Source organism: Erpetoichthys calabaricus, chromosome 4 (genome assembly GCF_900747795.2).
Source record: "Erpetoichthys calabaricus chromosome 4, fErpCal1.3, whole genome shotgun sequence".
Lineage (NCBI taxonomy): Eukaryota > Metazoa > Chordata > Cladistia > Polypteriformes > Polypteridae > Erpetoichthys > Erpetoichthys calabaricus.
Window position 1 is genome coordinate 232,813,335 of NC_041397.2, and position 13,731 is coordinate 232,827,065.

Genomic DNA, 13,731 nt, shown 5'->3' on the forward strand with positions numbered 1-13,731 from the left:
ATTCATGTGGGCTACTTTATTTCTTCAACAAAGCTTAACTGTATGAATAACGTACAGTTTACACTTTGATATAGTTAGATACAATATAAAATGCACCCCTTTAAACAAAATCTTGCCCAAACTATTAGAATTTTAAGAAAGCATTTGTAAAATTCCACGTACTGCATTTAGATGTGTTTTGCAATAATAGATGTTACAATTTATGGCATTCTTGTGATGCTACATTCCTGCCTTTGGGGGCACTCCTACTAATGGGATTTTTTTAATCAATTTTTACTTTACAAACTTTGACATCCTGGGTAGGCTTAAAATACGCGTAGTATTCAGTTTTTACTGTAGATTTAAGAAACCCTTAATGTGATGCAGCCATATTTAACACCTTCTGATACGTGTTTTGAATTTTGTTATTACAGATTTTATATTGGACAAAAGGTTGGATATGTTCAATTCATGGTTTAAATGGCATTTTAATTCGTAGTATATAAACACGATACACCTAAAAGTCAGTGTGTCAGGTGAAAAGGACATCCTGTCAAGATGCTCTTATGAAAATGTTTTTTTTTTTTTTTATAATCAGGCCACTAAAATCAGATAAGCGCAAACCACAACTTAAGACCTCATGAATTTTATCACAATTGTTTGGCTCGTGAAGGTCGCCTCTACTTTGCATACGCGAATAAAACGGAAACGTTATTTGACTTTGAATTCTGCGACCTACTCAGCAATGCCAACAACGCCCGTCTAGTGTATTATTAACAACGGAAAAAAAGTGCTGGATTGTTAAATGCATGCTCGCTGTACCAGTTAAAGCAGAGCGTTCTATGTCATTCATACAGAAAGCAATCCGAGAACAATGCAGCTAGTTAATTCAAAGAACAAATTGTCTCCGAATCAAACATGAGAAGATACCAAGAGACTTCATTAAATTTAAAAGTGTCGATAAAGTCTCATCGGGCATACATTCTGTAGCATTTAAACAAACTGTTTTCTTCTCGGTGTCTCTAAACATGACCGCGTGCAACTAAACTGCTTACGCCAACAAATTGCAAAACAAGTTAGAAGAAGGCAAATACTGGTAGCAGAAGCGTTTCTCATTCTCTCGTGTTTGGGAAGGAACGTTACCTTCCATGCCACACTTTGAAATTCACACCAAGCATACAAGCGAACGAGTTTCCTCGCCCCTAGCGCTGCGGTGCCCACGCGGAGAGCTGTTGGCTGCCCACTCTCTACGCTACTGAGGAAGCCTGCCGCTGTCCCTCTCTCCCCTTCTCCTCCGGCTGTCCGCTTGTTTAGTGACTGACTGGCCAGCACCAATTGCCAGCATTCTTTTGAGCGCTCATTGCTTATGTGTGTCACATCGCAGCGCTATTCCCTCGCACGCCCCTCTCCTCGCTAATCAACCACCCTCCCCCTTCTCCTCCCCTCCTCCTCTTCGCCGTGCCTTTTTTTTTTATCTAAAGAAGATTGGCTCCTTTCTCATTGAGCTCTTCTCTCAGCGGGGCCAAATCTGAAGATAAAAAAGAGTCAATGCGCGGCAGCTCTTTCAGCGAGTTTGCGTCCCGCTTCTTGCGAGTGTTTCGTTTGTGGACTAACGGAGTAATGAATGGAAGGATGGGAAGACAGACGGTGCCGTGCACTTGGAAGTAATTTGGACGGAGTTGGATCTGTACTGTTTGCGTTAGGTCCCCTGAATGAACACACGCACACTCGGAGAAGCAGAGTACAGCGCAAAGCTTGTCCCTGAAGTGCGTGCCAGTGATTTGCACCCAGCACAAGGGTGATGTGCGCGTGCTGCGCCTCTCAGTCAAGGTAGGCTATCCGCCGGACGGGTCAGTGGCCGGGGTCATGGAGATCTCCGGGGCTAAGAGAGGTGTTATATAGTCTGCAACTAACCGTGCACCTGGTGCACGTTGTACAGAGTTTTTGAGAGACGGAAATGTCATGTAGTTTACAAATCCTTTGCTTTGTCATACTCGGAACACTTGCAGTGTCCGGGTTTTATGTTATACTTGCCAACCAAATGTTATACTTGGTAAAACCTATCTACTCTTACATTTATTAGTTTATATTAATTAACTACGCATCGCATAACGGGTGGCGCCTATACCAACCAGCAAAACTGAAAAGATGATTAATGATAACATTTCCATAGAAGATATAGCCCACAGTATTTCACTGAGTTTGAATTCTTATAATGCAAAGAGTAGACGTTTAATATTTCACATTCAATGCCCGGCAGTGCTTTATCACCGACCGATCGTATTTAAGATTTTAAATACAGGACTGCTTTGCCGTTTCTGTTTAAATACAAGGATACCGTATAAGGAATCCACTTTCATGTGGCTTTCACATCGCCGCTTATTTAGGAATTTATGTTACAGCTATTTAGTTATAAACGGCACGTTGTCTTAATTTTATTCATACCTTAAATAATCGGTAGTCTGCTCGAGTAACCATATTTTAGATTTCAAAAATATGAATAATGCACGATATATTAATACATCTCATTGTTAATCAATTATAATGTTATTAAACATTGTGGATATTTTCGGGTACTATAAACAATGGTATCTTCAGTTTATTGAACTTGCAGATAAACACAACGCACAATGCAGTGCAAATTTGTCCTTTCTGATTTTTTTATGGTAAGATAATTAAAAACTGTATTAATATATTGGTAGCAGCTCCACAGTAGCGAATGCTTTGCTTAACAATTAACACGGATGGATCAGTCGGTTGCTTGCCCTTCGCGAAGCAGTTTAGTTTTAGAACCTAAATCACCGAAATATAATTACTACAAAAATAACAACAGTGGAACTACAGTCGACATTCTCACGTACATCGTTTAATGAGACCCGTTGTAATCAAATCGGTTACGAGAAATGAAGTATTATTAATAATGAATGATTAATGGAAGTGACAATCAGACGATTTCACCACTTTTTTCATTTAGTAGGATTTTTTTTCTCTTCTCGTGGTGTTCGCTGCCCCTGCTGGATATCAAACTTTGCCAGTCTTGGATATCAGCGAAGCGCTCCGCTGTCCAACGATCTCCAGCCCAGTACATAAAGTGCTCGTTTTTTTCTTACTGGCGGTAGTCCCGACTTTCCCATTAGTGATTTATACCCAAATTCTTAATCACTCTCAATCGGCACACATCGTCATCCTGCGTCGTGTGAAAGCTGTTAAGCGACGTACACACTACACGAGTGTTAACTCGGGATTACGTACACACTACACGAGTCTTAACTCAGGATAAGCGCTCGCCGAGTGACCTGGGCTAAGTGATGCGAGCTGCAGATCCCTGACAAGATTTGATTTCTAAGAAGAACTGAACCACTGTGCAGTGTTTGTTCTTTTAATAGATGACAAACTCCTGTGTTAGCACTATGGACTTTAATTAGACTAGGTCTGATATAACGGAAGGTGTCAGAGTGCCTAGCATGCCTAGAATATACTGTACTTCTCAGCGTTACAGCACTTCTGAAGGTTTATAGAAACGATGCTACAACACGGAAAATGGGGCTGCTGAGACGAAACAGAAGGGCCACAGGCTGTAAGGAAAAGTGAAGTTCTATAGATATTCTGTTTTTGCAGATAGGAGTCTTTAATGTAGAAGCATAGATTCATTGTTTCTAATATCATATTTAAAATAAAATTCTGTATTCTGGATGGTCTTCAAATACCAAAGAAACACTTCTTCACTATAACCCTATGTCCTGAGTTTTCAGAGAGATGGCTTCTCACCCTTTATTAATTATAGAATCCCACTAGAAAAGAAATGTTATTTTACAGTGAGAAATTGATTAAATGTATTTTGAAGTCTGAATATTCATTTTGTTGTGTGTGGCGACTCAGTAGATCGTGTTTTTACAAAGCTTATTAACTGGCAGGTGTTCTTTCAGTATTCATATATTTTACAGAAGACTCACAACTGCCCCAGTTTGGGATATTTGAATATCAGTCTGAGTGGATTCATTGGCAAATGTAAATGTGTTTGTGTGACATGACAGCAAAGGTTAGGTGGATTCCTCCCGTTTACCAAATGTTTGATGCAAAAATGGTGGGAGATATCTAGATTAAACATTTTAAGGAGGTGATATACACTAAGGTTAGAAAGGTGTTACTTATTTTACCTCTGCTGTTTCACTGCTCCGGAGACTCATTGGTTCTAATCAATATAGTCTCTTTGTCTTTGAGGGTTTTCTTTCCATTTATCAGAGGTATGAATGTGTGTTATGTTGGACTGGTGTTCCATTCAGAGTGTGTGTGCAGCACTTCTGGGATTGGCTATTGCCTCCATGACTGAGAACTGGATTTGAAAATGAATATTGATGGATGGATTATTTGGGGGCTAGCACTCTGCCCAGGTGTTCCTGCTTTTTAAGTGATGATTGCTGATTCCAGCTGTTCTGCGACCCTGCCCTGAATAAGCAGGTTAGGAAGATGGATGGATGGATTATATGGTAGAATGCCCTATTTGGATGACAACTCCTCAAACCCCAGAACCCTCTAAAGTGCAGAAGGAAAAGACAGGTAATTGCTTTTTTAGTCGGTTAATGTGAAATTTGGATTATGACACCTGGCCACCTTAAGGAGTGGGTGTGATGTGCTTGCTGTCTGTCTTTGTCTTATTTTTACCTTATTGCTGTGGCTGATAGCATTTTTCCTAACTGACTTGCAAGGGTGATTTTGATGTTTGGATTTATGATGCAAAAGTGCACATGTGGCTCAGGTTACTGTTAGCAGGTTCTGACAACAATATGGTTGCAAGCATGAAAGAAAGCCACAAATGCTTTTTCTTTTCTGACATTCTATTATCAAGATGTTCTGTTGAAAAAACCGAATATACCATTTTTCTTTGAAGTTGTGGAACAGATAATTTTATTCAAAATGATGGCTATGCTTAATAAACAGCATAACTGAAATAAATTCTTTCATAGTTGACACAGTTTGTAGTTTACTTCTGCTATAACTCACACTAGCAGATGCTTGAAGTCAAAGTGATCTTCTAGTTACTTTCTTCAATTTTTCCATCAACTAGAGAATGTGAATTCAGCACTTGCTTAGTTCTGTAAAGAAGCATACTGAGACATGATGAAACTGTTTATAGGCTGTTCTCTGGGATCAACTGCCTTTCTGTTTAGTTTGTTTTAGCATTGTAACTTGAAGCTTTGTATTCTTGATGAAAAAATTGCCTTTTGACTAAAATATAAATCATTAAAGTTTCTATTGCTGCAGCATTTGCACAATACAAGCTGGCAAGCTGGTGTCATGCCCCTTAGATTTTGCCAAGAATGCGTTTAATTTAGTACCCAGAAGTGTTCCTTCTCTCATCATGGCTGCACAGAAATATTAGTTATTAAAGGCACATGCTGGTTTTTACAAATTTTAATGCATGTTTTGAGCAAAGCTTCAAAATACATAAACTTTTATAATTTGTAAATACAGGGCTACTCTCATCTCAGCTTCCATAAACTTTTATAGTTTGTAAATACACCCCAGCTTCTGTCTGGGTTATCTAGCAGTTGTCTGATTAAGTGCATGCTCTGCTGTATTGAAAGGTATGGGAGCTGTTATTTGACTTTGTGCCAAGTTTAGTTGTAAACCTTTTTTTACACTCTCCAGTCTTCTTTCACTAATAACCACAATCTTTCATCTTCCAATTTGTCACTTTTTGTTTTCCAATAGTTAATCTTTTCATCATATTCATATCATTTAACTTATAAAGGAGTTTGAAATAAGCCTCTTTGTGAGTGATAAGGTGTAAGACTATATAATACCAAACATTAGAGAAAATGTAATTGTTCTGCTGTGCCTGTTATCAAGCAGGATATGATAAATATGAGGGGATGAACTCATTTGATATACTTTAACTAATGACTGTTGATATGTTGTAATAAAATAATTCACCTTTTAAGTAGTACCAATGAAAGGTAGTGGTTGAGAGGTGAGGTTTACTCATGTATCAGTAGTGTAGCAGACTCTTAATTTGCATTCTTTGATGTCCTTTTGTATATACAGTATGTAAATGCTTGTGTGTGCTTGGCTTCTGATTTGTGTTTGGTGTCAGATGCTGTATATAGATTTTTGTGTTTTAAGTGAGGGAGGAAAATTAATTTGAAAGAGGGTATCAAAAATACATACAAAAGCCTGCCACATTCCTCTCAAATACTGTATCCAGCAGTGGCACATCCTTCCTGGGAATATGGCTACTGAAAATTGCAGCCTTGCTGAAAGTCAAATATCATTCCCCCTTCATAGCACCCTTGGTAGAAATAGTTAAGACAAAGAAAGTAAAATACTAGAGAAATGATGCATTCAGTCCTTTTTTTACACTGACTTACACTTTCAAAATGAAAAAAGTGACATATGCCCATAGAACAGCACTAGGTCATAGTAAGATCTCAGACAGTCTTCTGTGTCGTTTTTACCAGAAGTAGATACAGTACATGTCTTCGTTTAGTGAGTTTGAATATAACTTGATTGTCTGTTTTGTAAGTCCATCAGGAATAGAATACATTTTCCAGAGATCATATATTAATGTAACTAAACATGCATTTTCTGTATTTGTGATGAGTAGAAATTAGCCAGTCCATCCTCTTATATTATATCAATTAGAAACCTCAAAACTCCAGAGTTGTTCTGGAAAATTTCCACTCTCTTTTATCCCAGCTCTGTAAATCATTCCTTTATCAGACAGCATCTAAATTCAGTTAACATTTTACTGCCTGTATAAAGCGAAATTAATGGGTCTATTGTACACATATACACTCACCGGCCACTTTATTAGGTACATCGTGATAGTACTGGGTTGAACCCCCTGTTTGCCTTCAGAAGTCCATAATTCTTCGCGGCATAGATTCAACAAAGTGCTGGATCATTCCTAAGAGATTTTGGTCCATATTGATATTATGGCATCACATAGTTGCTGCAGATCTGTCGGCTGCACACTCATAATGCGAATTTCCTGTTCCAGCACATCCAAAAGGTGCTGTGTTAGATTGTGATCTGGTGACTATGGAGTCCATTTGAGTACAGTGAACTCATTGTCATGTTTGAGATGACTTGAACTTTGTGACATGGTGTGTTACTCTGCTGGAAGTAGGCATCAGAAGATGGGTACACTGCAGTCATAAAGAGATGGACATGTTCAACAACAATACTTCAATCAGTTTGAACTTCCAGCAGTCGCCTTGAGAATGTCTACATGCTTAAATGCATTGAGTTGCTGCCATCTAACCCTGAAGGTCCTCATGGGACCCAACAAGACTGGGCCAACTGACAACTCCCATGGAGCCCTGAGGCAATCCGAGGTGCTGCTGCAACCTGGGGGAGCTGCTATCTAGTGCTCCTGGGGAAGCAGTATCCAGCCTCCCAGCTGGAAAAGGGCCACAACCGTCCATCACACTATATATGTATCCTTCTCACATTAATTACATCCATCCTTTTTCCAACCATTCATGCATTTATCCATCCATTTCAGGGTAATAGCTGGCTGGTTCCCATCTGGCAGCATTATGTGCATGGTTGGAACCAGTCCTGGATACATAGCTAATTCATTTCAGGCCACAGAGTCACAGAGTACTGGCTCAAATACACTGGGGATGTAAAACATACAGTATATACATAAATATAAAAATCTTCATAGGAAAGGATGTTATCGTTACTATTGCATATGCTTATAATACTGTTACATTAACAAGCTATATTATTCTTGTTTGTATTTTGTTTTGTTTGTCATATTACCATCACTTTGGTTTGTTTTCTTGCTGCTTCCACCTGTTTAACCCTTTTCTTCATATTTTTTTCCCTTTTGTTTTTGGTGGAAATATCTCCACTCTTCTTTTCTCCAAACATAACGTTAGGAAGAATGCTCTGCTTGGGTTATAGCAATGCAATATTCAACATCATGTGTGACTGAGAATGTGAAGACATACATCACACATTAAGGGTCCTGATGATTTCATAAATGTACATCACCATGAATGCTAAGACACTGTTCAAACAATGAACAGAACACAAATAAAAGATCAAAACTAGAATATAGCATGTCTAAGTCGATATGGTATATTTTAAGTAGTGAAAGATAAATCAAGAAGAAATGGAAAAGACTTGTCTATTTAACACTAGGAGGATGGGTGCATTAAGATGTAAACCCAGGTGTTCACAGCACTTCGACTGTCTAATGTGTATATGATTTCCATAGTACAGTAGTTAACCACTAAATCAACAACAATGAGGCTGAAAATATTATACAGTTTTTCTGTCTGAATAGCAAAAGAGCACTCATTTTTCTTGGTGGTCTTAGTAGTATCCTTGCAGTTTAAATTCTTCTTCTTCTAAGCTGTCTGTCTTTGAAAACTGCTGCTTACCATAAGGTGCAGAACATGTTCTGGCCCAGTGCAATATTGACATCAAAAATATACTGGATTTTATGACAGCAAACACATTAAAATGTATAATCTGAAACACATCAAGAGAAATTTTGTGACAAAATAAATGTTAATCATAGTTAGTGCTGAATCTTATTTGTAAAGAGAGCCACACCATTACAGAAATATTATGGCTTTTGACCAAGTTGCGAGAACGGCCAAAAGCAAATTTCTCAAAGTTTGCAATACAAGAAGGCCACAGGAGAGTTAAGTACTACTGTCTTACATGTACTAATGTAGTACATCCAGAGAGTGACCAAAAGCTCATAGAAAGTAAGAAATAAGCTTCAGACTTAATCATAAGCATACACAAATTGTATCTATTACAGACCCTTAATCCAGTTAGAGCAAATACATTTGTACTCTGTTTCAGAGCAGTTTATTTTTAAAAGTAAGAGAAAAGAGTACTGCTGCTTTCATATCGTCATTTTTAATATTGTTTTATTATAAACTGAACAGATTTACAATGTATTGATATTTCACATGAAAAGAATCTAATATCGGTGGCTTTTCCTGAAGATGAACATACAAATCTAACAGAAATGACTGATGCGTCTACAGCTGTGTGTTGTTACCATTAAAAAGGAGTTGTAAGAAATTAGCTTGTCCTTGCTTTTCACTATGAGCCCCACTATGAGCCCCATCAGGAGCACAGCGCTGATTTGAAGGTGTCCATTCTGTAAAACTGATGCAGTTTATTGCATTTGCGGGGTTCACTTTTAAAAGCAGTATGTGTCATGGTTATGCAAGTTTTAAAAATCAGTTTAAATTTTTCAAAGCACTGTTTATCTTGAATACCAAGTCTGAATACTTTAGATGTAGAGTACAACTTAAGGGGGTGCTGTATAGTTGAGATTTATATAAGAAGATAATGCTCACTAGGCATCAGGGTTGTGGCTGCTGCCTTGTGGTTTCAATCCCAGCTCTGTGTGTGGCACTGCATAAGCATGTGCACATGTTATGGGATACATATCTGGAAAAGGAACCATTCTTCCCATGTTTTTGGGGGAAGGGATGGGTTCTTTGAAAGCTTTACTTTTATTTTTGGTGCCAAATATTTTTGGAAGGTCTTAAAGTCAGACGAGATGAATGATGTTTGAATGTATTATATATGCATATAATGTATACATTTTTGCAGTGGTTAGGATTTTCTTCATAGCAATACACAGTAGATTTAGCAAAGCAGAATGTGTAATTTGTGGTGTATACAGCAAATCATTTCACAATGCTCTATGTATCTGCATTTATTAAATTGTTTTTTTTTAATAACCCATGATTACAATTCAATTCATTCGTGTATACTTTGCTGTATTGCTTGGTGAGCAGAAACTTGATGCTGGCTAAAAAAAAGTATGCATTGTTCTTGCCTTTTGGATGTTTTGTTTGCCGAAAAGAGAGAGAAAAAAAACAAAACTTACCAATTAACCTAAAGTCACGCAAAATGACACCTTTTATTGGCTAACTAAAAAGATTACAATATGCAAGCTTTCGAGGCAACTCAGGCCTGAAGAAGGGGCTTGAGTTGCCTCGAAAGCTTGCATATTGTAATCTTTTTAGTTAGCCAATAAAAGGTGTCATTTTGCTTGACTTTTCACTACATTCATAATGGCTAACACAGTACAACACTCTAGTACTACAATTAACCTAACAAACATTTCTGTAGGATTCAGGTGGATACTGGAATAAATCAGGAGATGAGTTAAACAGGGAAACTTCACTGAGTTTTAATTCAGACATAGGGCTGTAATGTTGAAACATTAACCAGTTTTTCACAAAGTTTTGTCTTTCTGAGAAAATCAATTCACTGATTTAATCAGGAAGCTATGTCATTTTGTTTATTTCATCTATATCCTCAAGATTAATGCTGCCAAAGATATCCATTGGGGATGCACTTCTGTATTAGAACATTTCTGAAGTGTTTAGCTAGGGAGTTGATTTCCACTTTACCAGTTACTCTCAACCATTGTTTTAGAGACTGTTGTTGTACAAATGTAATTTTCAGTGGAATATATACAGATTTAAACCTTAAAATAGCCTGCCACTAAGCAGAAAAGTTGTTAATTTCCTACAGTGACAAGCTTTAAGAGAAACGGTTACATGGCGGTATGCCTGTGAAACTGTAGGGCTGCCGTTAAAACCCACTGAATGAGGAATCTTCTTAGCATCTTTCATGCATTGTAACTGGCTCTTGCAGTCCTCGCATTTGCAAAGACTCCTCTGTCTGTTTGTCCAGAGTAAATGAATTGGCAGAGGGGGAAGGGATTAGCATCAGGTTGCAGCAGAAGCGTCTGAAAGTGCAAATGTTTAAATTGTTTGAGATTCCTTTGTCTCATAATACATTCAGGCCTTGCTGCTTTTTTCTCTCTTACTTCTCAAGTGACAGACAAAAGTTAAATAATTTAAACATAAACATGAATTGGATGTAAGCATAGTACAGCCTGAAAAAAAGACCACAATATTCACGGGGTGCTGTGTTAAAAAGCCTTGAGAGTGAAGGCCCCCAAACGCACAATTAAAATCTCCTCTCCTTAGGTAATTAATGAACATGTCTTTTGAAAGGAAATGTTTTTTTTCTCCTGTATTTCTAGTTTTGATTAACCCAATTTTAAAAGGGTACATGTGCTCAGCACCCAATTACGTTTGACGGCTCAAGCCTTGCATTGTTCAGCTGTGCAAAAAAAGAGAATGAGAGGCTTTGTGTTTACTGTGAGCTAAACAATGGCACTTGCCTCAGTCAATGTATTGCAGGGTAGGTTGCAATTTAAATAAGTTTAAATAATGGAGCTACGGCAGGCTGCTTAATCAATCACAGGCATGAAGGGCTGCATGGTATGAGATGGTCAATACAAAGGTAGATGATATCACATTGTTCAGTGAAGAAGTATGTGTGATTTTTATATTGATATAAAAGTATTTTCTTTGACCGTTTAAAGTGAAATTGTTGTAATTGACAGTATTGACAGTGCTGCGCTCATTTTCTTCTGTGAGGTGTAATAGCTGAGGTCATTAGTTTGAGAATTCCACTTTTCAAAATGCTCTGTGTACCATTGTCATACTGGAAGGGTGGGTGTGCTATATTTATTTTTTACTGTTCCGATAAAGCCTCAGAAGGCTGGTGAGACAGCCACATGCATTTTTCAATGGCAAATATAAATCTGAAATCGATCTGATAATGGCACACACAGACAAATCAATGGATTTATTCGGCCTGTTGCATGTATATTTTTTTAAATTTTTGTTTCTTACTAGAAAATCCCTGCAGGTGGGGGTGAGGTTGCCATTTCTGTGGTAGACCCATATAAAAGGAAAGCAAAAGTTAGCTCAGTGGCTTGACTGCTGTGACGGCAAGCACTTGTTTCAAAGCTGCTCAGATTTCTCGTGTGTGCTCACAAATCACATCTCCCAGCTGCGGACTAAAAGATAAGTGCCGTTGAGACTTCTCCGCTGCCATCCTCTGGGTGGCTTTATCGCCTCTAGGCTCTGACTAGAACAAAAGTGAGCTGAAACATTCAGTCTTAGTTTGTCAGATTTTGCAGCTGATCTGATATGTGTTCGCTTTTTCTTCAGCAGAGTTCACTATGCAATTCTGTCATCATTTATTTATAAAATTTCAAATATTTCATGAAGAAAATAGACCTAGGGGTCTGCTTTTATATAATTGCAGTTACATTATTACTGTAAAAAATGTTACAATTCCCATAACTGGCTTTGAAATGTGAACTTTTATCAAGCATTTGGACTACAAGGCTCTCAGTAAGTTAAGGTGAGTCATATGTGCATGGAGTTTATTTATTGATTTAGGCTTTACCAGAATCCTGTCCCTTTCAATATCTCAAAATTAGTTAAAACATTTGTACTCACTTAAGTATCTCACCTTGGGTTTTTTGCTACTTCAAAGAAGTATTCACAGCTAAGCTGCCTTTGCTGTTAATTTTGAATGGTTTGTCTGTGTTCCTGTAATTATTCAAGTGCATTAGTTTCCTCTCACAGTTCAAATGTGTGCAACCTGTGTGAAGATTCTCTCTGTGGAAATGCCTTCTCAAGAAGAGCGAATAAGACTTACTCCAAAACTATGAGGTGTTGGATTAGCTGTGAGGAAAGATTGAAGGAGTTGAATGTTTTGGTTAAATCAGACTAAGATTAAGAGGAAATATGAAAGTGTTCAAAATTATGAAGGGAGTTAGTAGGTGCCAGCTGTTAGTTTGAAACAGGCAGAGTGTAAATTTCACACAAAAATCAGAAGATGTGATTTTGATTTAGAGAAGCATAGATGACATAGAATCAGTTGCCAAGTAGTGTAGTAAATAGTACAATGGGACCTTCAAATCTTTGCCTCAATGATATTTTTCAATAACTCAGTTTATGAGGTTTATGAGTTTTAATAGTGTGAAAGGCTTTTTCTTGCCAAAATTGCTCTTGTGTTGTTATGTCTTATTCAGGGCTTGGTTACTGCCTTGCATGCTATATTCTTTTCACAGGGTCCATGTTCATTAAGTCAAGTATAGATATGCACAGTACATGCAGTGATTGACATTTTAAGTATTTTCTGTACATTGTAGTGACAGCTGACTGTATTTCTTTTGTTATGGCTCTTTGATAAAGTATATAAATCATGAAACAATCCCTTTGCCAAGTACAAAATCAAGAAATTCAGTGTTCTTCATGAGCTGGCGCTTTTTTGGCCCAAGTGACAATAATACAAAGAAGGATTTCCCGTCCTCTCCAGACTGAGATGTAATTAATATGAAAGGAAATCTTTTCCTAAAACCCATATAAGAAAAAAAAAAAGTCCCCTAATCCCATAATCTGCACCTCACCTTCACCCGATCATACTGATACAAAAAGCAGAAAGGACAGACCTCAATGAAGGGTTATTGCATACAATAAAACACGAAAATATGATACAGCTACAAAGGCTTTTATTATTGTGCAGCTCATTTTAATAGCGTCTGTTTCTGTGGCCAAAGACATGGGAAAATGGGGTCTGGCTGAATGTTCAAATAAGGAGGAAGGGCTCCCATTTAACTTGGGGAATAAACACTTAAATTAGACACAAATAATGAGGACAACACAAGTAGTGGATGTCCCATCACCCAACCACTTAGCTACATTTATATTTTTTAGAAGTGGATGTCAGAGTGATTGAAGCTAGAAATCTTGGAGATCCTGCTGACATATTGGTAAAATATTAGAGCAGACAAAATGCTTATCAGGATGGGCCTGGCCCTTCCTTTCAAATGACATTTGCTTCAGACGGTGTTCACCTGCCTTTGATAATCAGCAATGCTAAATATGC

The 13,731-nt window shown here is 37.7% G+C and overlaps 1 protein-coding gene across 5 annotated transcripts in view; it reads left to right on the top strand.

Annotated features, from left to right (window-relative positions):
* Nucleotides 1-957: 957 nt before the first annotated feature.
* The window catches only part of fat3a (FAT atypical cadherin 3a), a 547,007-nt gene continuing 534,233 nt past the window's right edge, over nt 958-13,731 (top strand). For 4 of the 5 annotated variants that reach the window (XM_051927172.1, XM_028800422.2, XM_051927169.1 and 1 more), the window contains exon 1: nt 977-1,809. The gene's annotated coding sequence lies outside the window, so the exon portion shown is untranslated. Of the gene's footprint in view, nt 1,810-13,731 lie in introns of all 5 variants that reach the window. The other variant, XM_051927171.1, reaches the window with a different exon arrangement.